General features: G+C 34.3%; 1 protein-coding gene and 1 non-coding gene across 2 annotated transcripts in view; both read right to left on the bottom strand.

The window, feature by feature from the left end:
• FAM155A (family with sequence similarity 155 member A) overlaps positions 1 to 23,818 on the bottom strand; it is a 658,250-nt gene that overhangs the window by 110,848 nt on the left and 523,584 nt on the right. The gene's annotated exons all lie outside the window — the stretch shown is intronic.
• Positions 18,016 to 18,121, bottom strand: LOC119507529. Its single transcript, XR_005211286.1, has one exon. It is a non-coding gene; the product is annotated as a U6 spliceosomal RNA (small nuclear RNA).

Below are 23,818 nucleotides of genomic sequence, written 5' to 3'. Positions count from 1 at the left end.
TTCTTTATAAAGTATGCATTAGGGAAAAAAAACAAAGCAAACTAAAATCTACAGTTAACAGTAACAGTGTAATATGCTTCCATTAATTGTAACAAAGGCAATATACCAAAGCTAAATGTCTGTTAGAGGGGGATATAAGGAGGGGTATGAGAGTCTTGGCAGTGATGGTGTTGTCTGAACTTTTTATTTTATTTTTAATTTTTATTTTTTTTAATCCATCATTTTGTATTCTTTTTCAGTTTTTTTTTTTTTTTTTCTTTTTCCTCCTCTTCTTTCTTTGAAGAAGAAATGGAAATGTCCTCATATAGATGCATATGGAGGTGGTGAATGCATAACTATGTGATTATACTGGGAAATGTTGATTATTCACTTAGGAGGGATTGTATAGTGTGTGAATAAAACTTCAAAAAATAAACAGAAGACACAAGTGCTAGAGAAAACATGAGAGAAGGATGTACCTAATCATTCTTGGTGAGGAAGTAGAATGGTGCAGCCCATCTGGAGGGCAGTGTGGTGGTTCCACAGGAAGCTAAGAATGGGGTTGCCATCTGGCCCTGCAGCCCTGTTATTGGGTATATACTTGGAAGAACTGAGAGCAGGGACATGAATGTACATTTGCACACTGGTGTTTATGGTGGTAGTATTCAAGATTTGCAACGGATGGAGTTGGCCTAAGGGCACATCAACTGATGAATGGAAAGGTGAACTGTGCTGTATACATACAATAGAATATTGACAGATACAAGAAGAAATTAAGTTTGTGAGGTACGCAACTAGGTGGTTGGACCTTGAGGACAGTATGTTGAGTGAAATAAACCAGAAATGAAAAGACAAACATTATAACACCTCACTGATATAGACTAACTTTAATGTGCAAACTCTGAGAACTGACTCTGAGAGCATAGGTTATCAGGGGACGGCTTACTGTAAATGTTCCTGGATTGTAAGCTCTTATAGCAGTTACATCTGTTCCTGAGTTGTAATGCTTATTTCTAAATTCTGAGATGCTGAGCTCTTTGTGTATAACCTGGTTGGTCCCTGCAACTTTGGGTATCTGTGTGACACCTGAGACTCAGAGCTAGAGTTCGGCAGCTATGAATGTCAGCATTACCCCATACAGCAAATGTTAAAGAAGCTGAAAAAGAGATCAGACTTCAATTAGAGATATCAGTGAAATGAACTTGCTTAGGACTAAAGTAAATCAGACTAAAGAGTAAAGGACAATACTGACTGTGTTTTAAAACTTCAACTTCTGTGTGAGACCAAAGGAAGAGATGTTTATTTGGTTCAAAATCTATATTTTCTGTAGCACACTATCTAATTTAACTTGTAAGTTCAGTTTATTCAAACACTGTAATTACATGGAACTTTGAATAAGGAGTGAGATCTATTTGGTTTGTACAGGCTAGTGTGAAGCTCCAATACATCCCAGAGTAATCTGGGCAGAGAATAAAAATGTGTTTAGTTTGTACAGGCTAGTGTGAAGCCCTAGTACATCCCAGAGTAATCTGGGCAGAGAATAAAAATGTATTTGCAAAGCCCTCTTGAGAGACTGGGGAGAAATGTAGAATATTAAACCTCCCACCTGGGGAATTCCTTATATTCTCACAAGCATTGGGGACCGTCATTGTAGTAGGCCAATCCCTCAATCTTGGGGCTTGAACTTATTTAGCTTGTTACTACAAAGGAGAGGCTAAGTCTGCTTATAATTGTTCCTAAGAGACACCCCCAGAGAACCTCTTTTGTTACTCAGATGCAGCCTCTCTCCCTAAGCCAACTCTAGGTAAACTCACTGCCCTCCCCGCTATGTGGGACACATCTCCCTGGCAATGTGGGACATGACTCCCAAGAATGAGCCTGGTCCTGGCAACATGGTATTGAGAAAGTATTCTTGACCAAAAGGGGGAAGAGAAATGAAACAATATAGAGTTTCAGTGCTGCGAGATTTCAAATGGAGCTGAGAGGTCATTCTGGAGATTATTCTTATGCCTTATACACATACCTCTTTTAAGTTTTTAGTATTTTGGAGTAGCTAGAAGGAAATACCTGAAACTGTTGAACTGCAACCCAGTAGCCTTGATTCTTGAGGATGATTGTATAATCATATGGCTTACATGGTGTGATCATGTGATTGTGAAGGCTTTGTTGCTCACATTCCCTTTATCCAGTGTATGGACAGATAGGTAGAAAAATGGGAACAAAAATTAAATGAATATGGTGGGGGGGATGTTTTGGGTGTTCTTTTTTACTTTCATTTTTATTCTTTTATTTTATTTTATTTATTTATTTTATTTTATTTTATTTTATTTTATGCTTTTATTTTTTTTTGGAGTGATGAAAATGTTCAAAACTTGTGATGAATGAACATCTATATGATGGTAGTGTGAACAATTGTACAATTTGGATAATTGTGTGGTGTGTGAATATATCTCAATAAAATTGAGTTTAAAAAGTATGTATTAGTTTTGTTTTTTTTTTTTTAGAATATTTCCTAAGAATAAAAAATGACATGATAGTCTATCATAAATCAAAGATTATAGGAATCTCTCTTTGGAGCCTCCAGGCCTCATGTCCATCCTTCTCACTCACTAGGACTTGGCCAATCTCCATCATAGCAGCTGGTTTGACCCCAAGCCCAAAATGGTTTGGGGCAGAAAAGACTCAAGTTAACACATTATTGGTAATTAATAGAGTCATCTTTGTGGTGGAGTGCATCTGGGCTGGTATTCATTAGGCACACTTTAAGTCAGCTATTCTCCTTAGAATCTTGTTAAAAATGCCTTAGACCCTAGGTAAAAATGCCAATCCATGAGACTGACCCTCAGAAATTTTAAAGTGGAGCCCAAGAGTATTCACTGTTGACAAATAAAGCATCTTCTTGGAAAGGCAATCTTATCTAAAAACTTGGAAAAGACAGCTTTATGATTTTATATTAAAAGAAGCACAGCTATTTGATGGGGTAGGAAACAAGTTTTTGCATAAATTTTATATAGAAAAGAAGATTTAGAGAAAATTTAATCTTGTCTTAGAATACCTTTGCTGCATTCCTTGATGCCCAAAAGACTCATTTTGTTTCCTGTTCCTGTGAGATGAACTGAGTGGGATGTTTGAAAAGGACCATGAGCATAACTGCAGAGTGCTATTTATTTGTACATGAGTGCTGTCTTGTGGGCTCCCAGAACTTCTATTGCCAACCTTACACCACAGGGGACATGCCAAGTTGAGAAATATAGGGAAGGAGAGGGCAAAGAAGAAAAGTCATACTTCATATGCTACAGATACTGAAAACTTATTGGGTTCCAAGTGCTGTTTTTTGCTTCCTACCTTTATAATTTTATTTAATCTTCATAACCTTTGAAGGTGTAAGATTATTGTTTTCTCCATTCATGAAGGCCAAAGTGAGACTTTTGTTAGATAACTTGTCCATGCTCATGTCAGAGCCAAAATTCAAACTCAGATCTTTATCATATACTAGGCATGAGACTTTGGAGAAGTTACATATTAATAGTATTAATAATAATAATAACAGCAGTAATAAAAATAATAGCTAAAATTTATTGAAAAATTCCCTCATTTCACAAATATTATGTAGTACTTAACATGCACCTGCTACTCATCTAAGCACTTTCCATGTTCTGACTCATGTAATCTCAACAATACTATGAGGTTCATACTATTATCCCAATTTTGGATGTGGAAACTAAAGCAAAGAGAGTTCCAGAAACTTCTCTAATGTCATGAAGTTGGTAATTGACAGAGCTGAGAATTCAAATTGCTTGTCTGCAGTGCTCCAGTTCTTAACTGTTTCTTTGTACTGCTCCTCAGTTTACGGAACTTCCATTCAGTCAACAGTGTGAGTGAAATACCGTGTTCATGTGGTTATTGTGAGGACTCAAAAGAGGAAATGCACAATCCTCAATAAAATTTTACTGAAAAGAAATGAAGGAAAGAATATTCAGGACCAGCCTCTTCACTGGCTTCTGAAGGGTTAGAACCTTGATTATTGCCAATCCCTTTCCTAAATTCCTCTCAGGCATACCTCAAATTCTCCCACCTCTTACAGGTGAGGCTCAGGTACTTTCTCCCACACAGTGTAGTTCCTCACAAAATGACCCGGCCATGTCCCTCAGCGAGGGAGAGAGAACTCAGGAGTTCCTTCTCAGGTGCTGACAGGGCTCTGGGCCCTCTGTTGTCTAAAGCCCCCAAATTAATAAACAGCAGGGGAGGAGAAAGTGAGGGAGGAAGACAAGGAGCAAGGGGACAAAAACCCCATGGCTTCAGAATCAAAGCACTGAACAACTTTTATTTTGAAGTAAACTACTGAGTTTTTTAAAATAAAAAAATTATTATTTTATTTTCAAACTAGCCTTTTCTAGTGTAAATCGGCCTAGATATCCCTGAAGATTGAGACAGTGATCAAATGAGAGGGAGGAGTAGCAACAAGACAAAATAGGATTTAACAAAGGATTATGACTGCTGAATCATTATAAAGATTTTTTTTTTAGTCTCTAGTGTATTAGAACAGGTAGAAGGAAAAATTTGAAATTGTGGAACTGTAACCCATAACATACTTTGAAATTTTCCCTATTACTACTTGTTAAACAGTACTTTGAAAGTTGTCATGTTTCTGTATCTATGTTATATTTCACAATAAAAAAATTCTATTTTAAAAGTTTCTCACAGAAACTAATGGTTATCTTACCTCTTTTATAAGCTGGCATTTTAAACTGTCAATATAAATTTTGAAACAAATTTTCACTGAATTTCTCTAAAATGCAAGGCTAAAAGAAGTGAAGAAAAATACTTGCCAAAATGCATTCTGAGAACTGATAAGCAAACTAGAGGAAACATTGAAAACATTTTTTAAAAACCAAATCATTGCCAATTTGACCCTATTATTACATACATTTCTTATCTAATTTAATAAGACAGGATTTAACGAAAAAAAAAAAAAAACAACAAAAGAACTTCACAATAGCATCAATTAGTAACTGTCCCCCAAAACTGTATTTACTCTGCCCAAAGAATATTTGTAATGCATCCAATTTAATTTTCAGTCATAATCCATTAGTGCTTATTTTTAAATTTTCTTTGAATTTATCAGAAGAATATCTAGAAGCTACACTAACCTAGGATTATTAAAAAATAGTTACAGTTAAATTTGTCCATAGTTTGTTTGTGTATGGTTAACTTTTTAAGGAATATCTAGTGAAAATTCATCCATGAAACCAAAGATTTCTGAAAATAAAATGTGCTGCTTCAAGGGAGATTAGGATTGGGGAGTGAGGGCAAAATAAAGAAGATTTTCATTGCTAATGTGAGAACTAGCATTGCCTTAGGGGAAAAAAAAATCATTTCATTTAAGCTCTTATTTCAAATAGTTGTTAGCTACACTGAGGAAATTTTTTTTAATAAAATACTTCTCTTTAAATTGACAACCAATTGGGATAAGCAGCTACATAAATGTCATTCTTTTAGCAAATATTTAGTAAGGAATGACCCAAAGTCAGGTAATCTTCTAGGTATAAGGATCACAGTATTGTACAAGTGTCAAAGGGGAAGATAGAAAATTAGTAGGTGAAAAATGAATAAAAATATAATTTCAAAGAGAGGCACGAGTTGAACATAAGAAAGGTAACTGATGGAAGGTGCCTGCATGTTAGATTCCTAGAAAGGCTGGGAGCTATGACCTGAAGAACAAGCGAGAGTCACCCACACAAATAACTGGGGACTGACAACATCTTAAGTTATGCACAGGCAATATGTATCCAGGAAAAAATAAGACGATTCATGCAGCATTATTAGCCTCTGCTCGGACCCACATAGATCAGAGTACTACTTTTTTCAATTACTAACAGAGCTGCAATAGAAAATACAAATGACATCCTTGTTGAGGCATCTCTGACCCTTTCAGTCTGTGTTATAGGCCCCTCCTCTAGGCTTTTGTTGTGTATCTCCATCTCTGTTATAAACGTTGATTTTCCTCTCTCACAATAAATAGTGAAAAATGAATCACATCTTTCTCATTATTTTTACCTTCTGTGTCAAGGAGATAATAAGCACAAAATAAAGGTTTACTAAATGACAATGTTTTAATGACTACCTTGATATGAAAAGAAAGTCTTTTTCTCAACTTTACCACTCAAATCACTGAGATCTTATACAATTCATATAACCTCTCTGAGTCTCATTTCTTTATCTCTAAAATAAGGTATATCAATGAAGTTTCTTCTGTTTTAAAAAACTTATAGAAAAAGGAGAAGGGAGGCTTTATCTTTGCATTTTACCCAAGAAGGCAGCCAGTTATTCCCCAAAGAATAGATTTCAGAGAATGTAATCCACAAGAAAAAAGAAAGAAAAATCAAAGGATCTCAGAACAATGGCTGTCAGAGAAATGGATCACAAATTTGATCTGGCAGATTAATCCAAAATTGAATTAAACCCATTTACTGCATAATTTCCTGCTTTAATAATCTGGCTTATTTTTATATTTTAATAATGACTTTTGAAATTATTTAACAGATGGCAACATGGAGCAGATTTAATGAATTATTGTTGAATAGATTATAGCCACATGGGTGTGAACTGTGTGCATACATTAGGAATGGACATATTTATAAATGCCTTCATAGAGCCACACAGATCAAGTCATGTTATCCAATTCCCTGAGGAATTACAGAAAAGTAAAGGGAGAATTTATTACCATAAAAACCCTCTGGTATATCCCAAATTGCCAAACTATAGTCAAAGTCATTTCTGTATTTATGCACCTAAGATTGGGCAAATTTAATAGATTGGGTTTTGACTGCATTGAGTCAAGAGATGGATAGTGCCCCAGTTTGGATGCATTATGTCACTCAGAACACCATGTTCTTTGATGCAGTCTTGTGGGGACAGATATATTAGTGTTGATTAGGTTGGAACCTTTTGATTGTTTCCATGGAGATGTGACTAGTAACACCTTTGATTAGGGTATGACCTGTTGATAGGATGGTTTCCATGGAGGTGTGGCCCCACCCATTGAACTTGGATCTTGACTGGTTACTGGAATACTTTAAAGAGAGCCACACAGGCCAACACAAGTGCTGCTGCAGCTGAGGGACGTACTTTGAAAACAGCTGTTGAAAGGTGACACCGACATTTTGGAGAACGTCATTTTGAAATGCAACCTGGGAGCAAGCTGACGCCAGTCATGTGCCTTTCCAGCTAACAGAGGTTTTCTGGATGCCAATGGCCTTTCTCCAGTGAAGGTACCCTACTGTTGATGCCTTACCTTGGACACTTTATGGCCTTAAGATTGTAACTTTGTAACCAAATAAACCCCCTTTATAAAAGCCAATCCATTTCTGGTGTTTTGTAGAATGGCAGCTTTAGCAACCAGAACAGGTAGGTAGGTAGGTAGGTGGGTAGACAGATAGATAGATATTTTATTTTAAATTTTGTAATAATTTTAGATACAGAAAAATTACAAAAATAGTACAGAGATCTTCCTGTATGCTGTTCACTCAGCATTCCCTAATGCTAACTTACATAACTATAGTAGAACGATCAAGACCAGGAAATTAGCATTGGTACAGAAGGCTTATTAAACAATAGACTTTACTCAGATTAAACCAGTTTTTTCCCCTACCAGGATCCCACAGTGTATTTAGTTTTTGTGTCTTATTCTCCTTCAATCTGTGACAGTTTTCATTATTTCATTATTTTTCATGATCTTGACAATTTTGAGGGAACTGGTCAGTTATTTTGTGGACTCTCTTACTTTGGGTTTGCCTTAGATTGATTTTTGGCAAGAACTGATGTTATATCCTTCTCAGTGCATCATAGAATAGAGTATATGTTGTGGATTTGTCTTATTATTGGTGGTGTTAAACTTGATTGTGTGATGGTGTTGTATGCTGGATTTCTCCACTATCAAGTTACTATTTTTCCATTTGTATCTATGTTGTCATGGATATTTATTTTATTCTGTGGGTGTAATCCAATACTGTCAGCCTCAATTTGTATTTTCCCTAACCCACCCTAGAAGCAGCCATTTCTCCAAAAGCCCTGGTTATTGGAGAGTAGTATTTAGAAAAGGATTACGTTTAAGAATTGGAAATGTGGGAAGTGCGTGAATTTATATTTTTAAAGCAAAATATTTACCAAACCCAGTAAGTCAAAGATTCTCTCAAATTAGACACTGAATGTGCTTTGGTTTAATATAAACTGAATTAAGTAGGAATGAGTGTGTTATTTGCTTGTATTTGAGATCCACAAGATGATCATACCTAGATAATAATATATTATTATTATCAACCTCTAATAATAGAGCTTCTAATAATGAGTCTAAAAGATTTGGTTAAATCAGGCAGATCAGACAAACTAATGTGACATCATACAAAAACCCAGTTTCATTGGAGACTGGGGAAAGTAATTTATGTACTTACAGAATTTAGACATACAAATATATGTATATAAGTATGTGTGTGTATATGTGTGCACACGTGGGAGATACAGGGGGCAGAGGGGAGACTAAAACTAGCCTCTGACCCATCGAATAGAAGGAATCAGGTCAAATATGTTAGACTAATTTAAAAATGCTTCAATTATTGGAGGGTGCCTTAGTTTGTCAGAGCTACTATGACAAATACCGCAGAATGTATTTTCTCATAGCTTTGAAGGCTTGAAGTCCAAAACCAAGTTGTTGACAAGGCCGTGTTTTCCCATAGGTTGGGAGCCTTTGGGGGATGGCAGTTCTCCATCCCATGGTGATCTCTCTCTCCTCTGGCTTCTTCTGACTTCTGGTGGCTTCCATTTCCTTTGGATTCTTCTTACTGCATCTAAATTTCCTTTTTTTTTTTTTTTAAATAAGGCCCCTAGTCATACAGATTAAGGACTACCCTGATTCAGTTTGACCTCATCTAAATAAGATCTTCAAAGATCCTATTCACAGAACAGTCCACACCGTAACGAATGACATCTTCCAAAGGTCTTATGTGCAAATGGATTCACACCCACAGGAATGTGGATTAAGATGTGAACATGTCTTTTGTGGGGATATGGGTCAATCCCCAGTGGTGGGGAATGAGAATTCTGATTCCAGAATGGGAGCTATAACTTGAATGGGTCCTTGTTAAGTGTGCTAAGAGGGAGAGGGGCTAAAATTAAATTAAATTAAATTAAATTAAATTAAATTAAATTAAAAATAGAGGTCTAACATAACAGGAAAGCAGCAGTCCTCTTTTCTTCAACTCGCAGCTTTGTACACTGAAGGTACAGAGGCAGCCCCAGTTGTGCCAAGGGGTATGGGGCTGTGGGCAGCATTGGGGCAGCATCACCATGTGGCATGCCTAGCAGTGTCTTTGTGCAGCCAGCTGAAAACTGGCAGATCAGGGCAGGGTGGCTGCAGTGCCAGCGGGGCTCAGTGGACCCCTACACAGGCAGGAGCCATGTCAGGAGGAGGAATGCCAGGATCAGAAGGGTTTGGTTGCAGAATCCAGGTCAGAGACCCACTCCACTCCTACCCCTGGAATTCCCCCAAATATCTTGTAGGAGACTAGTGGCCCTACTTGGACAAACTGGGGTTAGGAGCTACTGAAATGTCGACATATCTATTGACTTCATTCTTACCTGCTGCCTGGTAAGGTTTGGGGACACTGAGTTTATATTATTAACAGCTATGACTCTAAATAATTGAAAATATAAATTGTCAAAAGTCCCTGCTCTCATTAATATTCATGCCATTGCCCTGCTCTCCCAACTCCATCAGTTAGAGAATTAGCTTTAAAACTGATCTAGAAAATATTCAATCCAGAACAAAGACAAGATAGGAATATATACCCTGAATTTACAGTCTAAGATCCTAACTTTAATCAGATGTGTTTATTTTTCATTAAACAAGATGAGTTATCATTCACACTGTTGCTTTAATTAAGCTCATTTGGGCAATTAGAATAATTCATTTAATATTTGCATTGTTTTTAAAAGATAGGAAATGAGCTCTATGAGTATACTTGTTTTTTTTAACCCTCTCCAAAGTATCCACATTTTGTTACTTGTGATAAAAAAGTAAAAAAAATATTATTTTCAACTTAAATTTTAATGCTAACCCCAAATTTCATGCTATTTGAATACTTCTAAAGATGTCATTTTCTAACCAATGGATCATTGGAATGAAATATGAAAGCACTGCATCCAAATGACAACGAAATGACTGAATCCAAATGAAAAACAAAGCAATTGGCTTAATAAATAGCTTGTTGAAATGTGTAATATTCATGACAGCTTACCTTCCACTGGCAGTTTTAAAATGAATTAGCTGAAATATGCACTTAACAAGAGGAACAGATTAGCTGTTCAAATGTTAATTTATTTCAACAAATCCCCTAAAGCTAGAAATATAAATATCCAGCACAATCAAAATTCAGGTGCATGCTAAATACATTAAATTCTCGTTATGTAACAGCCTTTTACATAGTCTAAAATCTGTCAGATTAAAAATATTTTTAAAAAATAAGGAGCTAAAATTCAGAGTTGGGGAAATACCCAATGAATCCTGCAAGTATTCTCTTTATTACTGCTGTAAAACATTATTTCTTTTTCTTATATACAGATTATCTCTATAAAGTTTAACCAAGGCTTCACAGGTTTAGCTCTATACCTTAATTCCTTAATTTCATGGTTATTTAGTGTGCTGCTCCAGTCCAGTTCAAACCTGTTCAACAGTCATTCATGCATTTATTCATTTGTTTATTTACTAATTCATAAATCAAAACAAAGGACCACTAAGCACTGTGGTGGGAGGATTTAGAAGATATGTTAAAAAAAAACCCTTACAATTTATTAGAAAATATAAAACAAATGTAAAGGTTACTAAAATATAACATAACAGTAACATAAGATGGTACCCCTTTAATATGGAAAAAAATAGAGCTATAGAGAAAAATAAAACACCTCTGGTTTGGATTTAGATTGATATTACTTACTATGTAAACTTTAAAGGGTCGCTTATCTTGTCAACTACATTTTTTCCTCTGAAAAAACTACGTTTCCCCGTCTGAAAGGGGGAATAATGGTAACTGTTTGTCTGCTCTATGCGATTATATTTTATGAACTTGTATTATACATTATATACATATCTTATACAGTTAACCATTTGAATTAGGCTATTTCCTGCAAGTTGTTTTATGGCATTTTTGTTCTCCAGTTCATTCTTGAATTAACTTTTTTTATTGGCCACCATTCTTGTAGTCTGTATGTAACATTGGTTATTCACACATATTTTGCACAGTAAAAACTAACCTACAAACAATAGCAACAAATCTGGCACCCCACATTCCATTAACTATGACAGACTAGCTTCTAGGAGATCAATTCTACAGTCAACAATAACTAGGAAAATTAGAAGGGAGGGGGAAGCTGTTTACATTAATATTCGAGAGTTAGGAAGGATATGAGGATTTGAGGATCCAAAAACTTACAAAGATGGGCTGCACTGAGATGAACCCTACATTTAAAACAGTTTTGTCTTTTTCATGTTGGCTTTTAATCATAAGATGAATTATAAGCTGGAGTATGATAGTAGATACACTGAGCAATAACTTGCATCTAGGAGGCTGAGAAAGCACAACTTAAGATTATTTAATGGAGCTGAGGGATAAAAATCAGGATTTGGGATCCACCAAGGAGAACTGGCATTGGCACTGGTAAATATCTCAGGGCTAAGCAAAAATAGGTCAGGTTAGGAGAAAAAAACAAAGCCAGAGGCCATGTTGCAAACAACTCAAACCACAAGAATTAAGGTGATCCTCCTTAACTTAATTACTCTCAGGACAAAATTCAGGAGCACATAGTAAATATTTTAGGTTTTCTGTGCCACATATGGTCTCTTTCACACACATACCCCCTACCCCTGCCCACACACACACACATTAACAACCCTTTAAAAATGTGAAAACCATTCTTAGCCAAAGGGTTATAAAAAAACAAGCTGTGGGCTAGCTATGGCCTACAGGCTGTAGTTTGCCAAGTTCTGACCTAGTACACCAAATAATCTTTAAAAACTTTTACAAATATGTCTAAAATTCAAACAAAAATTACTTGACAAGATTAAATGAGCAAAAACCAAGAAAAGAAACATTAGAAACAGACCCACAGGTTATCAGATAAGACACTAGAGTTATAAGACAAGCACTTCAAATTACAGATGTTTATATTATCAAGAAAATAAAATATAAAAATAGAAAATTTCAGTAGGAGATTACAATCCATAGAAAGAATCAAGTGGAAACTTTGGAACTGCAGTGTCCGAGAGATATATATTAAGAGCTACAAATGCAAGCTATATATATAATTTTAAATTTTCTAGTAACCCAATTAACAAAAAGTAAAAAGAAAGAGGTGAAAATTAATTTACTAATATATTTTATTTAACAATATATCAAATATGTCATCAACATGTGAATAATATAAAACTATTAATGAGATATTTTCATTATTTTTCTCCTATTATGCTTTTGAAATCCATAGTGTAGCTATTCTGATATCACAGAAAGTAGATTTAATGCAAGAAGCATTAACAGTAAAGAAGGACATTTCTTAATGAAATGAAGATACCATTCTAAATCTATATATACCTAAAAATATAACCTTAAAAATATATATTAAGTAAAACCAAACCAAACAAAAAAGAATTAGACATTTCCACAATCATAGTGAGAGATTTTATACTTCTATCCATGCTGATCAAATGAATAAGAAAAAATAAATAAAAACAGTCAGGATATGGAGAACGTTAACAGCATTATTAATAAACTTGACCTAAGAACATATGTAAAGTACTGAGCCAAAAATTATAAAATATATGATCTTTTTCAAGTCTCCATTTTTATGCTAAGACATATAACAATTTTCAAATTTTTGAAAGGATTGAAATCACTCAGATAATGTACTAAGACCACAATGGAATTAAACTCACGTTACTGACAAATTCGCAAATATTTGGAAATTCAGAAATGTACTTAATATAGCCTATTGTTCAAAGAAGAAATGTTAATGGGAAATTACAAATATTTAGAACTGAATATTAATAAAAATACAACTAATATAATGTTTAAGATGCATGTTAAGTTTGTGCTCAGAGAGAAATTATATATACGTATTTATATATATACCATTATTTGTGAATGACATGAATTAGCTAAAGAATTGCAAAACTAAACTCCTAAAAGTAATAAAAAAATTAGCAAGACCACTAGATACAGGTTAGTTTACCTTGTATCAGTATACCATAAATAATTAGAACATAAAAATTAAAAAGGATGTTATTCAAAATAGCACCCCAATATAATTGAATACCTATGAATAATTTTATAGAAAATATGTGCATGCTGCATAGTAAACAATAAAACATTTTTGAGAGAAATCAAGTAACACATTGAGAAGTGAAAGAATATACTATGCTCTTTTTTTGGAAGCCTCAGCACTCTAAGGGTGTCAGTTCTCTCCTAACAGAGCCAGAGATCCATGAAATCACCAAATTCTCAGCATATTATTTCTCTTGAAGTTGACAAACTGATTATAAAATTTGTATGGAAACAGAAATGACAAAGAACAAGCAAGACAAACATGAAGAATAACAAAGTTAGAGGACTTAAATACAGGATATTGAGACATTATTAAAAAGCATTAATTTATTAACCAATTCCAAGTTGTATGTAGATTTAAATGTAAAACAATAAAGCTCCTAGAAGATGACATAGGAGAGTAACTTCATGAACTTGGGGTGGGCAAAATTTTATTAAAAAGGAAACAATCAATAACCATAAAGAAAACTATTGAAAAACTGAATCATATTAAAATTAGAAAATTTAGAAAATTTTGTTCATCAATATTTGTGTGTGTATACACACCTGCAACATAAATATATGTATGCATGCATTTCTCCTAAGAAAGACAACTCAATTAGAAAAATGATCAAAGGATTTGAGCATGCACTTCATAGGAAATCTAAATACCTAACACACAAAAAGGTGTTCAACATCATTAAACATCAGGAAAATGCAATTTAAAAATAACAATTTGATGTCATTACATACCCACCCAATGAGCTAAATTTACAACTGAAAATAGTGTTGATGAAAATGTGGAGCAACTGGAACTTTCTCACACTATTGGTAGGGGTGTATGTTGGTAAATTTACCTTAGCAAATGTATCTACTAAAACTGAATAATTGTATACCTTATGATGCTGCTTCTAAGCTCAAGAATATTTAGTGCTACTTTATTCAGAAAAGCCCCACTGGAAGCAACAAAAATGTTCATCAATTGTAGAATAGATAATTGTACTATCTTCATACACATAATTACTATAATGCAATAATGCAATGAAATTGAAAGATCTATTTTTACACACACAGCAGTCTGGGTGAATATTACAAATATAATGTCAAGTGAAAAAAGCCAGACACAGAAGATTAGCTACTGCATGATTCCATTTATATAAAATTCAAAATCAAGAAAAACTAATCTATGGTGTTAGAAGTCAGGATATTGGTTATCTTTTGGCAGGAGGGATGCAAGGGTGGCTTCTAGAATGCTAGTGATACTCTATTTTCTATTTCTTGACCTGGATGGTGTTCACAAGTGTGTTCACTCTGTAAAAACTCATTGAGCTGCTGTGTGTAATTTATGCACTTGTCTTTAGGTACAGGTACACTGCACTGCAATGAAAAAATTGGAAGCTAATAAATAAAAACATTAGAATACTTGGACCACAAGTAGGATTATTTTGATTTCCCTTATCTTTGAGATGCCTGTTACTGTAGATATAAAGTCAAAATTATCTGAATTGTTTAAATCAAATTTCTCAAGTTACTGAAGGCTGTGATATCATTGGACTAGATTTCATTTTCTATTTTAGTTATTACAAACTCCGAAGAAGTAATGTAGTTTCTTTTTCTGAGGTCCCCAATTTTGCCACACCATTATATAACCCATCGCCGCTCTAATCCTTTCTTGATTGTCAAAATGCATGAAGGGTTAGCTGTTCTGTTCAATAAGTTCTTTTCCCTTTGAACAACTGAATTTGAAAAAGACACCTAAAAATACAGCAGATAACTTTTTTTTTTTTTTTTAGCACACTGGGATTGTTTTTTCTAGGAGATATTCAAGTAGTTGTAGTCAATACTATTGCAATTTTAGTAATCATATCTTCAATTATTTCCTTATTTTGTTATTTATTGTCAGGATTTTTCTTTTGAAAATAAAACATAATCTCTTCTTCTGAGTTTAATTTCCCATTCAAGATTTACAAATAGAGATATATTCACAATTTCCTCTTACTATATCTTTTTTTTTTATTAGCCATATCATTTTATCCCGTGATTCAGGAGAGCTAGAACTAGGTAATAGTGAATTTAAAAATCAAATTTGGTTACTTTAATATCTTCAATATTGCAGATTTATGTGCAGTGGAGCATCACCCTTCTCAAATTAGCCACGTTATGTTCACATCTAGCCACCTTCACAGGCCTTGACTGCTACAACTGGTCTCTTGACATACAAATTTGAGTTACTCATGAATTTGAGGTTCTGATGAACATTAAGATATGGATTTTGGAATTTAAGCCAACATAGAAAAAGAAAAACAGTTTCAAATTTGGGAGCAATTAACATCTGGATGAAAAGGAGAGCTGTGGAAATGGATGAGTTCACTGAGATTTTGCAATGCCTTGTATTTACTCTGTACTTGAAGGTGCTTTAAGGATTCAGTGTCACATCTTACCTTAAATGATGGTGACAGCAGCACTAGGAATTAACAAAGAAAATATCAAAATGTTCATTTCGTAACTGAAAGAAACTGAAGCTGCAGAAGTTTAATGACATTCACTGTAATTTTTTAAAATGTGGATCCACAACTAGAATGTTTATTTTCTCATTTCTAGTCCACTGTTCCTTAAGAACCTTGAAAAATAATTACATTTAAGAACAAGAGGAAAATCCAATTAAAGGAGACAGAGTTAAGTGAGAACGGAGAACCACAAAGATGTAGTACACTGCCTTGTAAGTCAAAGGAACAAAGCATCAAGGAGAAGTCAGTGACAAGAATGTCAATTGCCAGAAAGAGGTCGGGGCTTTGTCAACCTTGTAGCCCTGTGCAAAGGTTATCTCTTATTTATCACTATTGCTATTATTCCTGAACACACTGAAGAACATTAGGTAATTATGAGCACAGGAGAACTCCTGGAAAATAAATGTAGAAGCCTTCAAAGGTCTTATTGGGGTCCTTATCAGAACGGCAAGAACTCAAATGAGGTTGTTCAGTGTGCATTTTAATAACAAGGTATTAAAATTGGTACAAGCAGTAGTTTTCAAAATAAACAGTTTTTTAAGTAGAATCAACACTCCCATCCCATCTATGTCCGCTTCTCTGAGTCGTAGCCTTAGATTCACCAATTAGCTGTTAAAGTTTTGGCCATCTCTCATTGTTGAAGTAAAAACACTCAGTGTCTCCTTATTATGTGCCCAGCACATAATTAAGAGACCCAAAAGAAACAAGGGATTTTCTTTTCAATGGTATGATCACTGTCTTCAGGTGATTGTATTAAGGAAATCAAGACAATAAATCATAAAACCTCATATATATCGGTTTCTTACCTAGAAAGAACGTGAAAGTATCAATTGTTTAGATACACAAATGAAATTAAAAACCCTGTTATCTGTAAGTTAATGGGATTTCTAAAACAATGGCATCATTAAATTCATGCCCTTTTTTATCAAAATGCTAATTTTATTTATTCTGTCTATTTTTTAGCATCTCAAAATCTTTTAAATTTATCCCCTTCCTTCATGTTTTAGATGTTGTCATGAGAGAACAATGCTTGTCTCCATAAACAATTATAAATCTGACCCAGTGAGACTGGCAGAAAACAGCCTGGGTCCTTGATGACATCATTGAGTTATCAAACCAATCCATGTCATGGGTTCTTACTGAATATTACATAGCAGTATAAAACAATGGAACACCAATACACAGAGAAACATGAATGAACTCTTATAGACTTTATGCTAAGCAAGAGAAGCCAGGCACAAAAGAATAAATATGGTAGGTTTCTTTATACCTGACATTATAGAAAAGGCAAAAATAATCAAAGGTGAAAAATATCTATTTGCCTCTGGATATTGGGGACCGTTCGGGAAACAATGTTGTGACAAGTTACACAGGTATATCCATTTGTTAAAATTCTACTGCTAAGACATGTGCATCTTGATTTATGCAATTTTTAGCTAAAAAAAAAAAACTGTAGGAAACAATAAGAAATCAAATGTGGGGAGTGGATGAAGGTATTGATATAACAAGAATGGTAGAATGTTAACTGTTGAAGTTTGGTGATAGGTGCATGGGAGTTTGTGAAAATGTTCTCCATCTCCCATCTACGGCAGACTTACTAGACACATGGATTATATAGCAACTGTGGAATCAAGTCAAAATTCACTGCCATGTTTCCCATTTTTACATGTTAGTTCTTGCAACATATTTCAATGATTTGCCAGCACTCAAGGTCAAATAAATTGTTTTTTTTTTTTTTTTTTCATTTTGCAGGTTTAAGGAAGGAGGTTCTGATCATCTTTCAACAACATTAAATATGAATGAAATTTTTTTCAGTCAAGCAACAGTTAGAAAAATCACTTTATCTGATATTTTTACTGTGAGAATTATGAGCAACTTCTATTTTTAAAATACCATATTTTTGGAATCTTAGTTGAAAGCCCTGAGGACATTTTTTCCTTAATAAAATAAATTTTTGCATATTTTTAAGTATTAATAGTTCTATTTACTTTTTAATATATCTTTATTTAGAAATATTGTTTAGTAATTCAACAAATAATCATAGAGGGTTTATTATTATTATTTGATGAGGACTATTCTAGGGACTCTGCATTTAGAGATGAAACAGATGAAAGTTTCCCTGCCTCATGAAATTTATATTCTGGTAGTGGTAGCAAAAAATAAACAAAATAAGGATGTAAAAATAAAATATGGAATGCTTCACAAATTTGCGTGTCATCTGGTGCAAGGGCCATTCTAATTTTCTCTGTACCATTCTAATTTCATTATATGTGCTGCCAAAGCGAGCATATTACTTTTAAGGCACTCATCTAATCAAAGCCATGTTACATCTGGTGCTCTTTGTCACTTTAACTGACAATGTGTGCATATGGGCATGAGACATGGCATCTTAGACCAGTTCTCAAACTTTATTGCCTTTAGAAACACCTGAGGCGCTTAAAAAAAAAAAATCCCAGTGCCCAGGCTGCACCCTATTCCTATTAACTTTGAATCTCTGGGGGTTGGACCAGGCATCAGTGGATTTTTTATTTAATGCTCCCCAGATTTTCTAAAAGGCTGCCACATTAGTGGACAGGTGACTTTGAGCTTCTGTTGTGCTTTATGATAAAAGAAAGCAAGAATGTTTTCTTTTCTGTTCTGTTTGCCATGACCACAAAACTATTACCTACATTATAGAGATGCATATTACTTGAGATAGACATGAGAAGACTGATGGAAATGGAAAGCTGTGGTTTAACTGATTCCACTACTGGGGGACTAATATCAGGGTAGCAACCCTGAACTGGGTACCAAATGATCAGTTTAGAGAGAACCAAACTACCTGATTTGTTTGATTGGTAGGATGGGTTATTGCCACAATTCCACTTTTTTTGGTTAAAAAAAAAAAAGAAGTTGTTGGAGCTATAATGGCAAACAATTAATTTGATGACAGAAAATTAAGCAGGCAAGTTCAATCAGTCTTGGAAACTCCACTGTTCTTTATCATTCCATGCAGCACTACAGACAGTCTATTCATCCTTGAGCAATTGAGAGAATTAGGTATTCTTGAACACAAAGAGAATGGTTTGATGATTATTGAAAGGTACCCATGTTATATTCAGAAAAGAGAAATCTTCATTCACTTCATACAAATATTTTAAGCTTATATAGAAACTTGCTGTGATTCATGATTCTAGACAATTAATTGGAAGGGAATAGTAAACTGTAACCTATGTGCAATTTAAAACTACCATTAATTATACTATTATTATTTTCTAAAAAGCTGTTAACATGAAAAATGTCATGTTACACACTTGGTATATTATCAGTGTGAGTGTGTATGTGTGTGTGTGTGTTTGTGTAGGGGCACATACAATAGCTGCTAATGCTATTGTATTTTTACATTAAAAACTGCCAAGGCAATCACTGGAAAGCTCATTAGTTTTCTGCCTCACTTTTCTTGATTTTGTGTCTACGTCCTCCAACAGTTTATTCCTCTGATATCCATAGAAGTAACAACCAAAATTAAAAAGTAAATATAGAAATGTTTGAAACAGTAAGAAAAATTGTTGACATTGTTTTTCACGAACAGCAAACAAAGAGACTCTCTAACTTTCCAAAAGATACATGGGCAAAGGACAGAGTAAAGAAAATACAAATACACAGTCAACTAATGATTGGGAAAATATCCAACCTAAATTCCAATCAAATCAAAACAACATGTTACCTTTTTGCCTACAAAATTAGCAGAGATACGAAGATTAATAAATAAATCCTAAGAAGGTACTTGTGAAACTAGCACTCTCATACTTTGTGGGTATGGTTGCAAATTGGTATACCCTTTGGAAAGTTATTTGTAATATATATCAGGAATGTTTTAATTTTCATTCCTTCAATCCAATTATTCTACTATTGGAACTCACCCCTAAAACCTAATTCTAAATGTGAAAAATATGTATTATCTAGCACATTTATTGCCATTACTTACATTAGCAAAAAAGGGACTTCCCAGAGCAGGGATGACCCATAGGCTGTTTTTTCCTAAGCCAACACCCATATATTTATAGTGCCTTTTGAGCACTTTATTGAGAATTAGTCTAAGATGAGTGTGGCTCAGATAAAGAGTTCTGAAATTATTTAGCTATGCCTGCCAAGTGCAAAAATTTGTAAGATGTTGGCATTAGTGCTGTGTATTTGTCATTGCTGTCATACAGTCTGAACTTGTATAGGATTTCCTTCTTCTACCTGCCTTCACCACCACTCTCTTCAGAATTGAATTCTGTCTTTTCTTTCCATTATTTTAATTCCAATAAATTTTTTGAGATGCTGCATTTATGTGATTTCTAATTCAATAAGATATTTAGGCTATAAAGAAATATGTCATGTCTGCCTCTGTATCTTTTACAATAGCTCAGTTCCAAAACAAATAGACCTGCCTGTTTACTTAACTCTCTTCTTAACTAATCAAGAAATCCTTCAATGGTGAGGACATTATCTCATCCACTTTCATATCTGCCTGAAACCTGTAGGCCTTCAACAGAATGTTGATGAATGAATAAGCAAGACAGCAGTGAGCAAAAAGAACACTTGCCTTTGGTTAAATGCTTTCTCTGTACACAGAAAAGGTTAGAAACATCAGGCCTGAGTGAATGGTTTCCAGAATGATGTCATTCAACACTTTTAATTTTCATCTCACATTCATTCGTATCCAGAGTTCTTGACCATGTGAATTATGCTCAGAAATATTCTTGCTTCTAAATGCCAAAGAGCAGGGTCACCATCATTTTCCCTTTTTTAAATTTCTGAGAGAAATCCTGAGGCAAATAAGACTCACACATTGACAAGTGAAGGGAGAGTTTATCATTTGACTCAGAGAAGGGTGAACTGACATTTAATGAACTAGCAGTACCCCAATGAGAGGTCAATACAAAGGTCCATGGTAAGAAATAAGAGCAAGAAAGGTCTACCTGGAGAATATATTCAATTATGAGGCAAACTTGCTTCAAGATAATGTAGGGATTGATGCTTGGTAAACAGGGACAGTCTGTTTCTGAATGTTCATTCCTAATTCTGAGTCTCGGCTGACATTTTGCTCACCATGGTACTGATTATAACTTAGTTGGGACATATAGAAAAATCCCATTAAAAGCATTCCTATGTAATGGGTTTGATTATCATTTGGTTTAAATTTTAGCCATTTTATTCAGTATAGTGCCAAGAGTTTTTCTTTTACAGTTGTAGGTTGCTGAGAGTCTATGGTCCAAAGAATTCCTCCAAGGTAAACATTTAAAATCATTCTAATTATTTCTTTTTAAGAGCAGAGTACCCTGACAGATTATCTCAAATATCCCAGTTGTCAACTCCACGTGGCACTTTGATTCATGGGCTACGAGCAAGACGAACCGCAAAGGCTGCTTTTTTATTTTTTTAATGTGTTGGTACTTCAGGTATCAAGATGTGATTTCATTTTCTTTTCTTTTTACCAGTGATGCTTTATTTATGTCAAAGTATCATCATGAATTTCATCCCATCAAATAATAGAGAATAGCTCTCATGACATGAAAATAATGTTGAAATAACAAGAGCCTCTGCTTTTGTTTTTATATTGTTATGCAAATTGATCAACCACCTTATCATAAAACACAATGAAGTCCCATAGGATTATTAAAGACCATAAATGGGTGAAAAGACTGGTGAAAAATTAGAAAATGTGGCCCAAGAGGGTAAATAAAAGAGGGGAAAAAAAAAAAGAAATATCATCTGATAAGAAAACAACTGGGAGCTGGCCCAATATCCTGAATGACGTTATAAGGCATTTTTTTCTAAGAAATGAGAGAGTTCTCCAGCTGTTCCCATCTCCACTATCCGTACTGTTTGTATTCTTTTGCTTGAAGGTACTTCATCTACAGTCTGCATGAAAAACGGAACAGTAAAAGAGGTCTAGTACGGAAAGATAATTCATGTTCCTTCCCAGCATGTTTCTTTTAAAGATAAACATGTTTACCATCCAAGTTTAAATGGCTACTGAAACCTTATGTCAATTTTAAAAGAACCATCTGAGAATTAAAAGGATGATGTTGCTATTTCCATCTGAAAAATGTCAGATTTAAAATATATATCTTAGAACTTATAAAATTTCTAATTATTAAAACATCTATTTATTTGATATTCATGGGTTTCCTGCCTTAGAAATGAAAACTGTAGTACTTTAGACAAAAAAGAGTTTTCTTAAGACAGAATTGCATTTAATTATTGCTCATTATAGTATGTGATAATTGCTGAACAAACGCACCACTTGGTCTCAAAAAGTGCTCAATAAAAATCTAAAAATTGTTAAACTGCAGGTTTCTGGTGTTAGCATGGCAAAATTCAGACTTTCTAAAACTGCTTTCTGAACTTCGAAGTCATTGTTTAAAGAATCAAAGAGAATCAGACCAGACATATAAACTATATCTTCTACAAAACTCAGAGACACCTGAAACCCAGAATCACAGTGCCTGACGAATGCAAGCTAAGAGAGAAGCACTGGCAGACCTTGCAGAGTGAAAAAGCTTAACCTCAAGTGTCCACATTGGGGAATTAGCACACATAACCATGGCAAGCTTCTGAAATTATCATCCACCTAAGAGATTATACTGACAGCTTTTTTAGTGTCTCACTCTTAATTATTTATAATAATAATTTTAAGTATCACAAGATATTTGAAAGTCCCGAACTTAAAAAGACTGAAACAAAACAAACCAACAAGAGAAAACTTGGAGAAATTGTCATACTACAGGCCGCCAAAGAAAATACCAATACTATAAAAAAGCATATTCTCATAGAAAAAAAAAAAAGAAATATACTACATCCATGACATAAGGATTAAGTACTAATAGAAACTGAAGAATAAGAAAGATGTCTTGGAAATTTAAAACATAATAGATGAAATAAAAAAATTCAATAGAAAGGTTGAAAGATAAAATCAGGAAATCGAAAGAAAGGAAATAGTAGAGAAATGGCCAAGAGCAGAATCAAGAACAGGAGCAAACAATCATCTAATGAAAGCACCCAAAATACTGAACATAGAAAATGAGGGACAAGGCATTTTTAAAGTAATATGAATGTGTTTTCCAGGACTGAAGGCATGAGTTCCCAGACTGTAACAATAGTGATCATAACCATAACCGAAACTAACCCTAAGGCTAAGCTAGAGCAATGAGGGAAAAAAATACAACAGTAGGTTGCTGAATACTCATGAAACTTCAGCTTGCCAAGAATAAAGAGATGGGTCTAACATTTTCAGACAGATAAGAAAGATACCATATACCAAAGACTCATAATGAGAATAGACATGAACTTTTCAAAGGCAATGCTAGAATCTAGAATAGACCTAAACAATGCCTTGAAAATTGAGTAAAAGAATTTTTGATCCCAGAATTTTTTTGACTTTGAAAGTATGAAAATATCTTTGTTCAACTTCGCATTTGATCGACATCATGGCTAGAAAAAGAAACCTCAGCTTCAGTTTCATGGTCACACTATTTTTTTTATAGCTTTCTGTACACTTCTTTTAAGTCTACTTAAGGGCTTTGAGCCTCTGTCAATTTTTAAAATATAAGCACCTCCCAAGGCTCTGCCCTTGTCACCACTCCTAACCTCTTTTTGCCTTTCTTAATTTTCTCTAATCAATTTTATTGATATGATATCATTTATATTCTGATGACTCTCAAGTCTGCATCTCCAGACCAAATGTCCCAAAGATACCTCATACTCAAAGTGCTGAAAAATAGACTTTTTTCCTTCCCATACAACCTGATTCTGGTAACATATTTTTTCTGGAGCCAGATTGTTATTATTAACTTCTCCCTTACCCTCACTTTCTAATGCATTTCCAAGTCTGACCATCTTCTAAATAACTCTCAAAACCATTCACTTTCTCTTCTCCACTGTTATGAACCCAACAAGGACCACCATCATTCTTGTCCCCAAACACTGTGATTGCCTTCAATTGAGGCTTTTGGCCTC

Source organism: Choloepus didactylus, chromosome 12 (genome assembly GCF_015220235.1).
Source record: "Choloepus didactylus isolate mChoDid1 chromosome 12, mChoDid1.pri, whole genome shotgun sequence".
NCBI lineage: Eukaryota > Metazoa > Chordata > Mammalia > Pilosa > Megalonychidae > Choloepus > Choloepus didactylus.
Note: the sequence above shows the minus strand (reverse complement) of the source record. Positions and strands in the feature narration are given on the sequence as shown.